Source organism: Schistocerca piceifrons, chromosome 1, assembly GCF_021461385.2.
Source record: "Schistocerca piceifrons isolate TAMUIC-IGC-003096 chromosome 1, iqSchPice1.1, whole genome shotgun sequence".
NCBI classification, from domain to species: Eukaryota; Metazoa; Arthropoda; class Insecta; order Orthoptera; family Acrididae; genus Schistocerca; species Schistocerca piceifrons.
In genome coordinates, this window is record NC_060138.1 from 271,113,732 (window position 1) to 271,129,501 (window position 15,770).

The following is a 15,770-nucleotide window of genomic DNA, read 5'->3' on the forward strand; positions in this document are numbered from 1 at the left end:
GAATGCATTGTTATTGTGAACAGATGACACAGTGTTATTGTGTGTGTACATTCTTGCTTGGTAGTTGCACGACTACGTAACGACTATAAGGCTCAAATACTTAGAACATCTACCGGTACTGCTAATAAGATTTTAATGAAACATTTTGGTTTGCTTGAAAATACATTCTGGATTTAAAGTACTTTCTGAGAGATATCAGATGACACAGTGGTTAGTTTATTTGACAGCTACACAATTATATCACGTCGCTACTAATGAGTGACACAATTTATATTATTGCTTTTGCGCTGTATCTGTTTTATATCTGCACAGTTTTTCTGAATTATTCTGGAAAGTATAACATGTTTTAGTAGTAACTTTTGTGGTATAGCTACAATGAGACAGCCTTTTCCGTAGCACAACAATACGTTACAGCACAGTAGTTTCTTCATCACGGAAATAAGCATAATAACTAAGATATCTATACGCAAAGCATTTCACTTTTGTTTATCATGAGGTAAGTACATTGACTTCTGCAGAACTTAGCTTTCGGAGGATGATAACTACGACACTTCCACAGAGATCATCTTACAACAATACGCACAGTTTAGCGCTACAGTACACGTATTTGAGTGATTAATTTTGTACTTAAAACATTTACTTTTACAGATTTTTGAATTACAAAGAAAGTTTTCCGTGATACATTTCATTCCATTGCTGTAATCTGTAACACCTGAGGGTATAATTACATTAATCTTCAATGGGGTACACGTTTACATTGTGTACCATGTGTTTGGCAAGCACAAGGAGCCCTAGCTAATATGGTATTTGCTTATACAACTTTACACTTCGGTACCATATTTCTCTAACACACAAATTACACAGCTGTCTGATCATTTAACTGAGAGATAAACATTTTTTTTTTACTACATCAGTGACACATGTTTACACAATTACACAGTTGGGTAACTTCACACTTACGAAATTGTATTTTGTCTGTACTTTGTGAACTGTTCATATTTTTTCGGAACCATTGTGATATTATGAGAGCTTTGAATGATATATTTGGTATGGGATCACGATTTTTAAAGTACGTTTGAGGCAGATGACACTTTTGACATGAGCAGAGAATTTTTTTTAGGTTTTGAAATTATTGGAGGAAGCTACGACGATTTTGAGAGTTGACAGAGGTGTTATCATGTTATTATTACGATGACTATGTGTAGTATGCTGTTGCGGTATGTTTATGATCAGTAAGCTGATGCTATATGAGTTATTTGATTATGCTACATATCTGTAATGGTGAAATATTGAAGAGGTGTCGACGAATAAGGTAAGGAATAATGAGTAGTGGTTAGGGACTCTGGTTTGTGAAAAAGGTTGTTGGAAACCAAGAATCGTACTTTAAGAGTTATAAAATGTGTGTATATGCGTGAATGTATCACAATGCTGGCGAAAATTTTTTGGACGCTGTTATATTTATAGGATTTTGTTTCTACAGATGTGTAACCCAAATTGTTGACCTGTGAAATATTTTTATGAGACTGTCACTGTGGCGGAAACTGCCGTCGTAAATATTTCAGCAAGAAAGGTAAGTGACCTTGGCGTAATGCGTTTTGGGCACCCAGCTGAGAGGTAGACGTCTGACAAAAGAAAGCCATTAGGTGCAAAAAAAAAAAAAAAAAAAAAAAAAGGAGGCCATTATCCTCGCTATTGACATTCCTTTGTAGAAAGCATCGCAAATACGACACGCTCGAACTTGAAAACATATGATTACACTGTGGAGCTCTTAATTTATGATATTTACTAAAATGCCTAATGAAATGATGAGAATCATTTTACATCCATTGTCTTTCTAGTTGAGAGATTGCTCATTTTGTTTAATATCTAGTTTCTAGCGGCATTGCAGCATTGGTTAAAATAAAATTTTATAGATGTACTAATATAAATATTTTCTGTCTACAGATCGAGTAAATAATAATTTTTTCAAAAAAATGAGGGAGCACAAAAAGACATTTCCACTTCACAGGAATTGCATACATGATTTTTGTCAGTGACTTGGTAACTTGTCTGCTAGAGCAACTTACAGTGAAGCATCACTCTAGTATTAAGATGTGACATAGGTATTGGACATGGCCATTTTTACTGTACTATTTTTTCTGCTTGAGCTTTCTCATGTTTAGGTATAAGATATTTCATTTTCTGCTGCTGTTTTCCAGGCATAATGTTACTGAATTTGACTTTGTATTACGCTGTTAAGCCAGTTTTACTACGCATTTATTTTTCTTGTTTGCTGCACAGTGCCTTATATTAGTTGTAATATTGCAATTGCTTTGCTAGTTTGAATTTTTTGTCATTGATGTTTGTGTTACTTGTTTTGTGCTGCTGCATTGCCTCATCCCTTAGTTTAGCATCTGAGCCCAGTAGATTTAAGTTAGCTTAAGAGGGGGTAGACTATATAAGAAACTAACTATGATGAATTGGAAGAAATGCATTGAGAAGATATAAGAAAATGGTTTGGCCAAAAAAAAAGTAGTGTACAGTGGAAAAAAACTATTTTGAAAGAGGATGTGAACAGAATACAGAAAGCAGGCTTAGATAGTACATTTGGGAATAATGATGAACAAAGGAAGATCTCCATGCAAAATACTGCAGTAAAACAAACCCTGTCCTTTCCTTTTGTGTCATCCCTCTATATGTTTGTGTACCCTTGTGTATTTGTGTTTTTCCTGTCTTTATGTGTTTCACTGATGAGAGCTATGTTGTAGAATTTTTCTAATTCTATGTTCTTTACTTTGTAAAGATGTTGAGACATTATTTATTCTGTTTTGTTTTAATGCTCATGTGTGAAGTTGATGTTTCGAAAGGTATTCAGACCTTTTATGTGTGTATGTCATAATTCCTGTAACACTGATGTATATGTTAGTTCGATTCTTTTGTAAAGCCTGTACTACAAATGTTATCTGTAGTGTTATGTTCTTTAATGATGTATTTTGTACATTTGTTATTGTATTCTCATGTTATAAAATTGTAATTGACAGCAGTTCATCAAATTAAGCAACTTGTAAGTTACATTTCACTGAACACGTTTCTGTTGGTCATAGTATATGGACAATATGTGAGAAGTAGGGACTGTTAGTGTTTACACGTGTATTAATAATTCAGCAAGGGACTGGATAACAGCATTGCTGGTTCTAAGGACAATTCCAAAAACTTTGTGAATGCACAAGTGGTGGTTATGGACTTGCTATATTATCCGCAAGACTCTTCAATAGTGATTGTGCACCTGCACAGTCACAACAGATGGCTGCTGGCCATCTCTACAAGGACTACAGTGTGTCCGCATCTTTGATGACCCACCAATACCATTATCTCTACAAGGACTACAGTGGGTCTGCATCTTTGATGGCCCACCAATACCATTATTTCTACAAGGACTACAGTGAGTCTGCATCTTTGATTGCCCACAAATACCATTATTTCCACAAGGACTGCAGTGGGTCTGCACCTCTGATGGCCCATCAATACTATAATCTCTACCAGGACTACAGTGGGTCTACTCTGTGATGACCTACCTACCAATATTCTTCAAAACTTCGACTGGCTCTGCGGTGGGTTTGCTCTGTTGTGGCCCATTACCTGTCTGCATGTCAAGAGTCAGCACTGTCTTTCCGTTGGAAGGACAAGACTACTTCTTCAAGACTGCATGGAAATCCATTACTTCCACGTGCATTTTCTTTTACTGCTCAGACTTTGAGAAAAACACTGCAATGTTACTGTGATGAATGATCAGGACTGTCTTTATGGACTGTGAGAAAATTTTAGCTTTTGCCCAAAATTGTATCAATAAGTGTGTGCATTTGATTTCTTAGTTATTGTAATCAAACCCTACCCTTTCCTCTTGTGTTATTCTGCTATGTGTTTGTGTACACTTGTATATTTGTGTTATTCCTGTCTTTATGTGTTTAGCTAATAAGGTTTATGTTGTAGAATTTTTCAGATACTATGTTATTTATCTTGTAAAGATGTTTAGACATTGTTTATTCTGGTTTGTTTTAATGCTCATGTGTGAAGTTGATGTTTCAAAAGTTATTCTGATCTTTATGTATGTACTTATGTCATTGTTTTTGTAACACTGATGTATATGTTTATTTCTATTCTTTTGTAAAGCCTGTGTTACTACAAATGTTATCTGTATTGTTATGTTCTTTAATGATGTATTTTGTAACTTTGTAATTGTATTCTTATGTTATAAAATTGTAATTGACACCAGTTCATCATATTATTAACTTGTAAGTTACATTTCACTGCACACGTTTCTGTTGGTCATATGGACAATATGTGAGAAGTAGGGACTGATAGTGTTTGCTCGTGTGTTAATAATTGAGCAAGGGACTGGATAACAGCATTGCTGGTTCTAAGGACAATTCCAAAAACTTTGTGAGTGCACAAGTGGTGGTTATGGACTTGCTATATTATCCGCAAGACACTTCAATGGTGATTGTGCACCTGCACAGTCACAACAGATGGCTGCTGGCCATCTCTACACGGACTACAGTGGGTCTGCATCTTTGATGACCCACCAATACCATTATTTCTACATGGACTACAGTGGGTCTGCATCTTTGACGGCCCACCAATACCATTATTTCTACATGGACTACAGTGGGTCTGCATCTTTCACGGCCCACCAGTACCATTATTTCTACAAGGACTACAGTGGGTCTACACCTTTGGTGATCCACCAATACCATTATATCTACAAGGACTACAGTGGGTCTACACCTTTGATGATTCATCAGTACCATTATTTCTACAAGGACTGTAGTGGATCTGCACCTTTGGTGGCCCACCTATACCATACTCTCTACCAAGACTATAGTGGGTCTGCTCTGTGATGACCTGCCTACCAATATTCTTCAAAACTTCGAATGACTCTGCTGTGGGTTTGCTCTGTTGTGACCCATTACTTGTCTGCATGTCGAGAGTCAGCACTGTCTTTCCGTTGGAAGGACAACACTACTTCTTCAAGACTGCATGGAAATCCACTACTTCCGTGTGCATTTTCTTTTACTGCTCAGACTTTGAGAAAAGAAACGGCAGTTTTACTGTGATAAATGATCAGCACTGTCTTTATGGACTGTGAAAAAATTTTAGCTTTTGACCAATATTGTATCAATAAGTGTGTGCATTTGATATCTTTGTTATTGTAATTATGAAAAATTTTATCAAATCATTATTGGCCACTGCCCAAAACAATTTGTAAAATTTTTTGTGGGGAGCATGGGGGCTATGTAAGTAGGCTGTTTAGGTTTTCTTATTGGTAACGCCACGTAGCGCTCTGTGTGAAAATCACTGGCTGTGCTGTGTGCAGTCTGTGGCTAGTTTGCATTGTTGTCTGCCATTGTAGTGTTGGGCAGCGGCAGCTGGATGTGAACAGTGCGTAGCGTTGCGCAGTTGGAGGTGAGCCGCCAGCAGTGGTGGATGTGGGGAGAGAGATGGCGGAGTTTTGAAATTTGTAAGACTGTCATGAACTGCTATATATATATTATGACTATTAAGGTAAATACAGTGTTTGTTCTCCATTAAAATCTTTCATTTGCTAACTATGCCTATCAGTAGTTAGTGCCTTCCGTAGTTTGAATCTTTTATTTAGCTGGCAGTAATGGCGCTCGCTGTATTGCGGTAGTTCGAGTAACTAAGATTTTTGTGAGGTAAGTGATTTGTGAAACGTATAGGTTAATGTTAGTCAGGGCCATTCTTTGTAGGGATTTTTGAAAGTCAGATTGCGTTGCGCTAAAAATATTGTGTGTCAGTTTAAGCACAGTCATGTATAAATTGTTCAAAGGGGACGTTTCATATATATTATGACTTTTGATGATATTAAGGTAAATACATTGTTTGTTCTCAATTAATATCTTTCATTTGCTAACTATCCCTCTCAGTAGTCAGTGCCTTCCGTAGTTTGAATCTTTTATTTAGCTCGCAGTAGTGGTGCTCGCTGTATTGCAGTAGTTCGAGTAACCAAGATATTTGTGAGGTAAGTGATTTGTGAAACGTATAGGTTAATGTTAGTCAGGGCCATTCTTCTGTAGAGATTTTTGAAAGTCAGATTGCGTTGCGCTAAAAATATTGTATGTCAGTTTAAGCACAGTCGTGTATAATTCTTCAAAAAGGGGACGTTTCAGCAATGCACTCGCAATCGCAGACGACTTGGGGTTCTAGGAAAAAGCGAAAAGGAATTAGATCTCACATAAATATGGGTTAGCTTCTGGAGCTAAAATAAACTAAAAATAGTTCGTTGCCAAGAAAAAAGGAAAAGGAATCCAAATGCAGAATCAGATGCATTTTGGCACCTCAGGAAAAATGAAATGCCTTGGCATCGATTTCAGAAGCAACAAACAGCACGTCGTTGAAGTTAAATAGAACACCTACTATCAAATATATGGGCATCTGTACAAAAAGAGTAAAGAGAACTATCGAGATCCAGAGAGCAATCCTTGTTACTATCTCTATTATAAGCAAAATTAAATAGGTGGCACAAGCTCTGTCGTTACCCCTACAATGGCAAAACGAATCATGTCTGCGATAGAAAACTTCGTCCAGCAAGGTCACATATTCAGAATGAAATATGATACAATTACGCTTCCTACTGCCAATGGAGGGCTAACTCTTACTTATATTAACAATAAATCTAAAGCTCTGATTGAGTGCTGTATGTATAGACAATGGAAAATGAAACCAAATACCCTAAGGCAATTTTTAGATGAAATAGTACCAAGCAGTTTTAACCCACCAATAAATGTCGAGCACATAACGTACGAACTCTTCCGTCAGAAACATATCCTCATCGAATGCATCAAGTCACAATCCCAACAAAGATAATAACCAACGTTACAGAAGTGAACCGAAACGTAATGGAAGCAAGAACATGAATGATGTTGAACTGTAGTTCCCTCTTAACTACTGGCCTGCTATCTGGATAAATATCCCTAATCCATACTTCCCATCTGTAGCACCACAACATAGATATGACAGGTTTATTAAGGTGTACCACCTGCAACTTAATTGATTGTGAGGAACACAGACTCGTGTGTAAAAAATATGGAAGATTTTTGTAACATTCCCAGGCTGAAACTTGAAATCATGAACAGAACTTCTGCCAACGCTATGAAACCATCGTATTTTTTTAAATTCAAACGAAATACCGTACCTCATGACGAAGAAAAACGCAACAGCTCTATAAAAGAACAGAAAATGAACTATTTTTTAAAAGAAAGCAACACGCATAAGAAAGATTATTGCATACCTTTTACAAATTAGTGAAGAAGAAAGGTACAAGGAAAACTACGCAAATTTTTAAGGAAAGCATAGCGTAACAACTTCTACAATGAAGAGAAATAAAAAAAAAAAATAAGTGAAGAAGATAAAAGAAATCACTTGAACTTGCAGTCTGAACTGCTATTCAATTTTTTTCTTATTTAATTTTTTTTAATCCTCGAGACACACGAAAGAACTTGATTGTACTTTTCGCAATGGAGGAAGATTTACTTCTTGAAAGGAATTGAATTAATTTCATAAAATTTGTACCTATGTTGCAGGGAGGAAAGATATTAACTTATATGGATAAAAATTACGGTTTATTAAAGATGGTGTTGAGTTAATTTTAGGAAGGAAGGAATATTAATATTTTTATGGAAAGGAAGTAAAGGCTAGGCTATAAAAGGATGGCTGTAGGCCCAAAGTAAAAGGTTGCTAGAGAGCCTTCCATCAAAACGCAAAGGTCCTAGGTTCGAGACCTCGTCTGACACACAGTTTTAATATGTCAGTAAGTTTCACCTCTCAGTTTCTAGTTTTTAAATGCCAATAGTTTTACTTGGTTATTGCCTTTGACAGAGTACTGTACCAAACAACGTTAATTATTTACTACGACGTGACGATTCATAAATCCCTGTTCCGCCAGGTTTGTTGCATCATTAACGACTGGCTTACGACACCACCGTGATACGTTGCGGTTTGCTTGCAGTTCTTTCACGAAACACGACTGATCGGTGTTAGACACAGCAGATGTGGGGATGACAGCAAGCTTCGTCTTTGCGTCGTCTACGATTTAATAGGATCTTCTCTACAATTTTACTTAAAGTGAACATTGTTTTGCGACTTCCCGTAGTGTATAATTTCTTGAATCTGTTTGGCCAGGTCGAATAAGACTTGCAATCAGCAATGTTGATCTCAATTGCGATTTGGAGGGCGCAGTCAAGTAAAGCTCCATCGGCAACGTTAAACTGCCTCTGAAGAGCAGCTATGCGTGGTTTACATCTCAAGAAAACTTCTCTAAAGAATTGTTGTTCGAGTTATTTAATCACGTTTGGGGGGTTTGTGTTGGTTATTGATGGGGTAGACGGGATTCTGTGGCCACCCTGAACAATAAATCTTTCAGAGAGTTTTTCTTTCACAATTTTGTGAGTTTTATTTTAGTTAGAATTTATTGATTCGTGTAAGTCTTTCTTACATTTATACAGGGCACGGTCAGATTTTATGAAGCAAAATCGAGTGTTAACACCGGTTAACATAAAGTGTCATACCAAATGAATGTTAATTCAGCTTTATCTCCCTTGTTGCCAAAGGCCTTGCCGCAGTGATAACACCGGTTCCCTTTAGATCACCGAAGTTAAGCGCTGTCGGGCTGGCCCAACACTTGGTTGGGTGACCATACGGTCTGCCGAGAGCTGTTGGTAAGCGGGGTCACTTAGCCCTTGTGAGGCAAACTGAGGAGTTACTTCATTGACAAGTAGTGGCTCCGATCTCGTAAACTGACATACGGCCGGGAGAGCGGTGAGCTGACGACATGCCCCTCCATACCCGCATCCGGTGACGCCTGTGGGGTGAGGATGTCACGGCGGCCGGTCGATGCCGTTGGTCCTTCCAAGGCCTGTTCGGACGGAGTTTATCTCCCTTGTTAACGCTTACGCTACCGCAAAAGCAACTGGTAATTATTATGGATATTAAATGAGTTGCAAATTCTAGTGAACAGTAAGTGCGGGTCATTGTTTCAGAGAAACTATCAAGGAGAAGTGAAATTCGGTTTACAAATTACGATTCTGCAGAGCCGTGTCATCTGTTTATCGTTGCGCCGTCAACGGAGGATATGCGCCTGCCATGTTGTGGGCAGGCAGTCCGATACAGTTACTGTTGGAATGCCAGCTGCCTGGCGAGGTACGAATTTGGCAATTTTCAGCATTTTTTAAATACTTGTAGTGCATCTTAGTAGCTAAAATTTGGGCACTATGTATCTTTCGGTGTATTCTTACTGTATTAAAAATTTCAGGACATGTTTCGACAAGTCGCATTGGACCATTCCATTGTTAGTAAATAATTTGGTTAATGCGGATTTGTATTTCAATGAGAGGCCACAAAATGAACGCAATAATTTTCTATGTTTTATAATATCATATAACTATGCGTAATGAGGATTCTATACAAACAGAACTTACAAGGTTATAACAAGTTAGCAAGGAACAGACAGTCGACAGTTTACTCACTGATGTGAAGTGGGTATGTATTCGAACTAGATATAAGTACGTTCGTGAACTGAGCCTGACATACAACCTTTATGAACCAAGTAGACTAACCAAATGCCACGTCTACAGGTTTATTTGAGAATGGGGCTATAGACGAGTAAAGAGGAAACATTACCAATTAAAATATTGCAGCTTAGCTGCACTTGCTCATTAGAAAATATCATATTATGACTTATTCTGTGCTGCAGGTCCGGCCGGAAAAGAAAAGCTGTCTGTTCTTCACAATCTACAACCGCTCTCTCCGTGCGAGCCATTGACGAGAACCACTCCACTCACTCTAGCCTGCATTCACCGTGCCAGTTTACGGCTCAGCGTGCCGACCACTCCCGGTAGGGGGCGAGATCTGGCCTTCCTGCAAAGGATCGACCGAGTGGCAGATTCAAACTGTGTGGGCAACCAACAGTACTTATTTATAGTTTTGTTTCATTAATTTGTTTATTTACTGAAAATGATTTAAGGATTACTACTGTGTTAAGTGAACGTGCTCTAAAGTGACTGAGCCCTCGGTTTAGGATGAGTAAAGCAAGAATTCAAGTCGTGCATTGTTCACATTGATAGCGGCATACAGAACCGACGGGCGCTCTTAATGTGAGAAAACACTCACTTATGTGAACCAGTAAGGCTGAATCACACTAAGCCAAGCTCCCGCATGTCTCTCTGTCTCGCAAGTGTATCGGAACAAAGAGCCAAGTAAAAACACGGAACGCTCAATGTTATACATTATTGAATAGCAAGGCTGTAAATGAGCTGGAGTGGATGGGGTGGGAGGGGAGACAGTTTCGTGATGAGTGGTTCAATAGTTTAGATATTTCACGATAAGTGGCTTTGGGTAAATTCGCTACTTGTGAAAACCCATTACGTGCTATGACTTTCTTCAAAGTCAGATTGTATTGATGCCTCTGCTGTCTCTCAAGGTAGACGAGCATTCGGCTTTATTTCATAAGTGCATGTGAGGGGAAGGGAGGGTGGCTTTTCTCCTGTGTACCTCGCATCCTCGGCCCTTGGAGTAAAGCAAAAACATCTGAATGAACTGTATGACAATTATACCTGCTATGGCTAAGCTCAGAATGTGTCTCTTGATGTTGAAGCTCGCCAAACAACAGGAAAGTTGTATGATATGGTTTTAAACATAAGCTGTAAGCGTTTCTTGTATGTGTTGCATTTTTCTTTATTATGTTAGTTTTGCTAAACATTGGATTACGTACGATGTTTTAATTACGTATTTTGTACGGTAACTCCGCTTTACAAAGAAAGAACAGAAAGTGGGCGGGGGAGGGGGGGGGGGGAAGGGGATGGATGGACATAGAGAGGGGGAAGGAGGATACGGAAAGAGAGACAATGGAGGAGGATGTGGAGAGAGGGATGGGGGAGGAGGCACACAGTGTCTTAAGTGAAAGGGAGGAAACTGTAGGTAGTCAAATTATACTATTACCTGGGTAAAACAATTTGTTGAAATATGAAGTGGAATGATCACACAAGCTCAGTTATAAGTAAATCAGAATGGTAAAGTTCGTTCGTTGCTAGAATACTCTGAAAATGCAGTCAGACCACTGAAGTGTGTAGAAATCATTACCAAATAGTACTAATAGAACGTACTGATCATATTGATAGTAGGAATACGCGAATAAGGATAGGTGATTTTAGTCCAAGGCAAAGTCTTACGTAACGGCCGGGAAACATGAAAATTGAAGAAACAAGCCAAATATATTTAAAAAGTGTCAAGAAGCAGTATAAGCTGTAAGCGAGGAATCCAGGAATAAATTACGGCTTTCTGCGTATAACTCCCGACAGACAGCGAAGACAAGATTACACTAAGGCATTTAAGCAGTCAGTCTTCCCGAACGGGAACTACCGTTGCTATCATAGTATGAAGGCTTTCACGACCGGATGACATATCTTCTGGTAAACCTTGCGGGATGTAAGGTCGTGGTCCATGAAACTCTTCAGCTCCTAACGTTTCGTCCAGTGCTTCGCTGGACATCTTCAGAGGGGTGTTTCTCCTCCGGTGAGTCTTGCCGACTCACGGAGTCGGCAAGACTCACCGGAGGAGAAACACCCCTCTGAAGATGTCCAGCGAAGCACTGGACGAAACGTTAGGAGCTGAAGAGTTTCATGGACCACGACCTTACATCCCGCAAGGTTTACCAGAAGATATACCGTTGCTATATTCTTCACTGTGGTTTGAACTGTATGCAGATTTAGACGCCAGAAGATAATCTGTGGACTACCTAATAAAGTATGAACAGTAGCATTTTATTCTTTAAACCTACGGATTCTTTCCCCATTCGACAGTCCTAAGTCTCCTGTATCTTCGACCACGAGAATACTGACATCGTTACGTGGAGATCCTACATCTACAGATAAAACAAGTACGCCAAAGACTCGAGAACATTAGCTCTGATTCAGTGTGATCATGCCAAGGTTATAATCGCGCCCATTCAGGAAACACTCTGTATCATTCCCGGAGGGGTGAACCAGCACGTAACTGTCACCTGGGCACATTTTTTGGTTGTGTCACGCTAGCTGGCTGGGGGAGCTGTGTGCAGTGTCCAGAGAGCAGCCGCGGTGTGATTGCCGTTCCAGGCTCCGGCGCCGGAGCTGAGACGCGGGTTCGCAGCCGAGCAAAGCGCCGACGCGGCTTACCGCCGTGCGCCCGCTGGACCGTCTACCCGCTAAGCCGCTTACCGCCTTTCAGCGACGCGACGCCGCCCCGCAGCACAACGGCGGCCGCCTATGCTCGCGTGCACGCCAGCTCTGAATGGCGTCGCCGCGCAAATACAATCCCATCTCCCCTACTCTTCTTTATTATTTCGCTTCCACAAAAGGGACGAATTTGTTATCTACAGCATCTGGTTTATGACCCGCACCATAATTGGTATTCCACGAAGTAAGAGACTTAATTTTTTCTTAGATGACGTTTACTTTCCTACTTACGATGACATCTTTTATATACTCTTATCTTTTTCGAAGAAACACCGAAAGCACAGCGGCCCGTAGCTGTGGTCTGAGAAAATAAATAATTGAGATTTCTGCCTTCTTAGTCAAATGGTTCAAATGGCTCTGAGCACTATGGGACTCAACCGCTGAGGTCATTAGTCCCCTAGAACTTAGAACTAGTTAAACCTAACTAACCTAAGGACATTACAAACACCCATGCCCGAGGCAGAATTCGAACCTGCGACCGTAGCGGTCTTGCGGTTCCAGACTGCAGCGCCTTTAACCGCACGGCCACTTCGGCCGGCCCTTCTTAGTCACTCAACGACAGTTGGAAGAGACCAACAAGAAGTGCACACGTGTACGTTTGTAGCGTCCAACTGGTTGTACAGGTACAAGCGTCATCCCCTAACGATCCATAGGCGTATTACTTAGTAGCGACCACTGGTCCTATTTTTGGAACCTGGTAACAGACCTGATGAGAGTAGGAGAGAGAGAGAGTGTCTTTGTAACTAAGCGAAGCTTATTCGACTAGATACAATTAAGTAACGTAAGGATACGAATATGACATTTGTCGCTCTTACTACAAGATATAAAACATCAAATTAAATGGAGAATAGAGGACATTTACTTGAGATAATAAGCCTGAAAGGTCTCATTGAACCACTGCAAAACAGTTTTTGAACACAAATTTTATATATATATAGAAAGATACGTAGTGACACATAGGAAAGGTAATGTTTTAGATTCATTTTACCGAGATGAACGCCGGCCGCTGTGGCCCAGCGGTTCTAGGCGCTTCAGTTCGGAACAGCGCGACTGCTACGGTCGCAGGTTCGAATCCTGCCTCGGGCATGGATGTGTGTTATGTCCTTAAGTTAGTTAGATTTAAGTAGTTGTAAGTTCTAGGGGACTGATGACCTCAGATGTTAAGTCCCATAGTGCTCAGAGCCATTTGAACAGAGATGAATGAAATGGCAAATATGTGTGAAACCTACAAATATGGATAAAGGGATGTAAGGCGAAAGGTTAGGTCCCATGTACCATCATGTGTCATTTCCTCTTACTACCTTATTGCCATAAATACCTCTGAAACAGTCAGGCATTTTCACAATTTCATTTAATCACAACACAGATTGAGTCAGATATCAGATTTCAATATATAGCAATAAAAACAGGTATGCCTTGATTAAATAAGAGTTTCAGCTAACCAAGTAATGAAACAGCTCTTAATTTAATTAAAGGGGAAGAGGCAGACCTCCAATGGTAACAGCTTCAGTGAAGTGAAATTACCAAATAGAAAACAGGCAGGCCTTCTTTAATAACAGCTTCAGTTATATGAAATCATCAAATAGAAAACAGGCAGGCCTTCTTTAATGATGTCTTCAGTTGAGTAAAATTACCAAACAGAAAACAGGAATACTTTCTTTAATAACAGCTACAGTTAAGTGAAATTACCGAATACCAACAGGCAGCCCTTCTTTAATAAGAGCTTCAGTTAAACTAAGACTACCGAACAGTAAACAGTTAGGCCTTCAGTTAAAAAAAACCAGGATTTGTAGGTTTTCCTGTAAGCAAGATATGGAACCCCATTTTATATGATTTAAAACAACAACGGTCTGGTTTTCGACCCGCTACATCTTAATATGCGATTCATCATTTCGCCATTTTCTACCGCCGGTGGCGCTGCAACTCTTCGCTTCGTAGGAGGCAGCTCTTCCCTTCTCGCGCAGACGCTGTGGCCTGGACCGGGGGTATAAAGGAACCACCGTTTATGGTGTTCATTCAGTTCCGGCGTTATTGTGTCCTCAGCGGTCGCACCTGAATATGGCGGCCAGATGGATCGTCGAAACATCGTGCAGCGATGGCGATCATATCCGGCAGCATGCCCGTGTAGAGCATAAACATATAAGACGCCACGAAAATCTACAGAATCACAATTAAGGCCGTATCCACACAGGTAAAACAAACACCAACCACAGCTGAAGGAACCAACTGCTGGTGAAACAGATCGGCTAAAAAATCCCAGTGATCACAAGATATCTATAGGTATAATAAGAAAACAGCAGTTAAGACCTCAAAATCCAAAACTTAACTGAAGTTTACGAATCGAAGCTGAAGCTTGCCGATTCCAAAGGCGGCCCAGAATTTAGCACAGCGAAGCTGGCTTCAACGCTCTCATTGGTGTGCCATGTCCCAGAGCTGGCTGACCAGGCTACGCACGAAGACGGCATTCGAAGTCAGCCACGGACTGAAATCGGCTCACCATATGCACCGTAACCACTCTCCGGACTTCATGTCCAAGACGCTTGCGCAATTGCTCACCTTAGTCCCCAACTCGCCACGCCACAACACGCCCCGTCCCCTATCGACAACCTCGAGCAAAGATCTAAGTGGCAGTGACCAGAGGTACATCACACGACAGTTGGAACTAGTGGCGCCAGGAATTCGAAAGGCGGCACCAAAAGTCCCGTCACTGCTCAATATGCCTTATTCATGCAGCTCAGAGCTTTTCTATAACAAAAATAATCTCAGAACAGGGAATTTTTGTAGATTACTGATGGGTGGTTTGTGGGTATGAGGTTGGCGCTCCATAGGAGATCAGGAGGGTGAGAGCAATCTCATGCTCCTCAAACTGCTGCAGCACGCTTCTGGTCTTGTGACACTGATAATTATCCTGCTGGAAGATACCATCGCCATTGGTGAAGACATCAAGCATGGAGTGATGTAGGTGGCACGCATAAATGTTCATGTAGTCCATACCCGTCATAGTGCCTTCGCTTACTAGCACACGTCCCATAAAAGGCCAGGTGAATACACGTCACAGCATAATACTGCACCCATCAGACAGCGTCTATGGCACAGTGTAAATTTCGAGAACCTTATCGCCTGGATGATTGCGTATCCGGACCCGACCATCGACCAGATGTAACAAGAAACGTGATTCATTCGACCAGGTGACACGTTTCCATTCTCGATGATCCCATTGACACTGCAATCGCAATTGACGTCGTTGTTGGGTCAACAAGCGTACACGTTGGGTTCAAAATGGTTCAAATGGCTCTGAGCACTATGTGACTTAACTTCTAAGGTCATCAGTCGCCTAGAACTTAGAACTAATTAAACCTAACTAACCTTAGGACATCACACACATTCATGCCCAAGGCAGGATTTCAACCTGCGACCGTAGCGGTCGCTCGGTTCCAGACTGTAGCGCATAGAACCGCACGGCCACTCCGGACGACTACACGTTGGGTTCATCTATTACAGAGACCC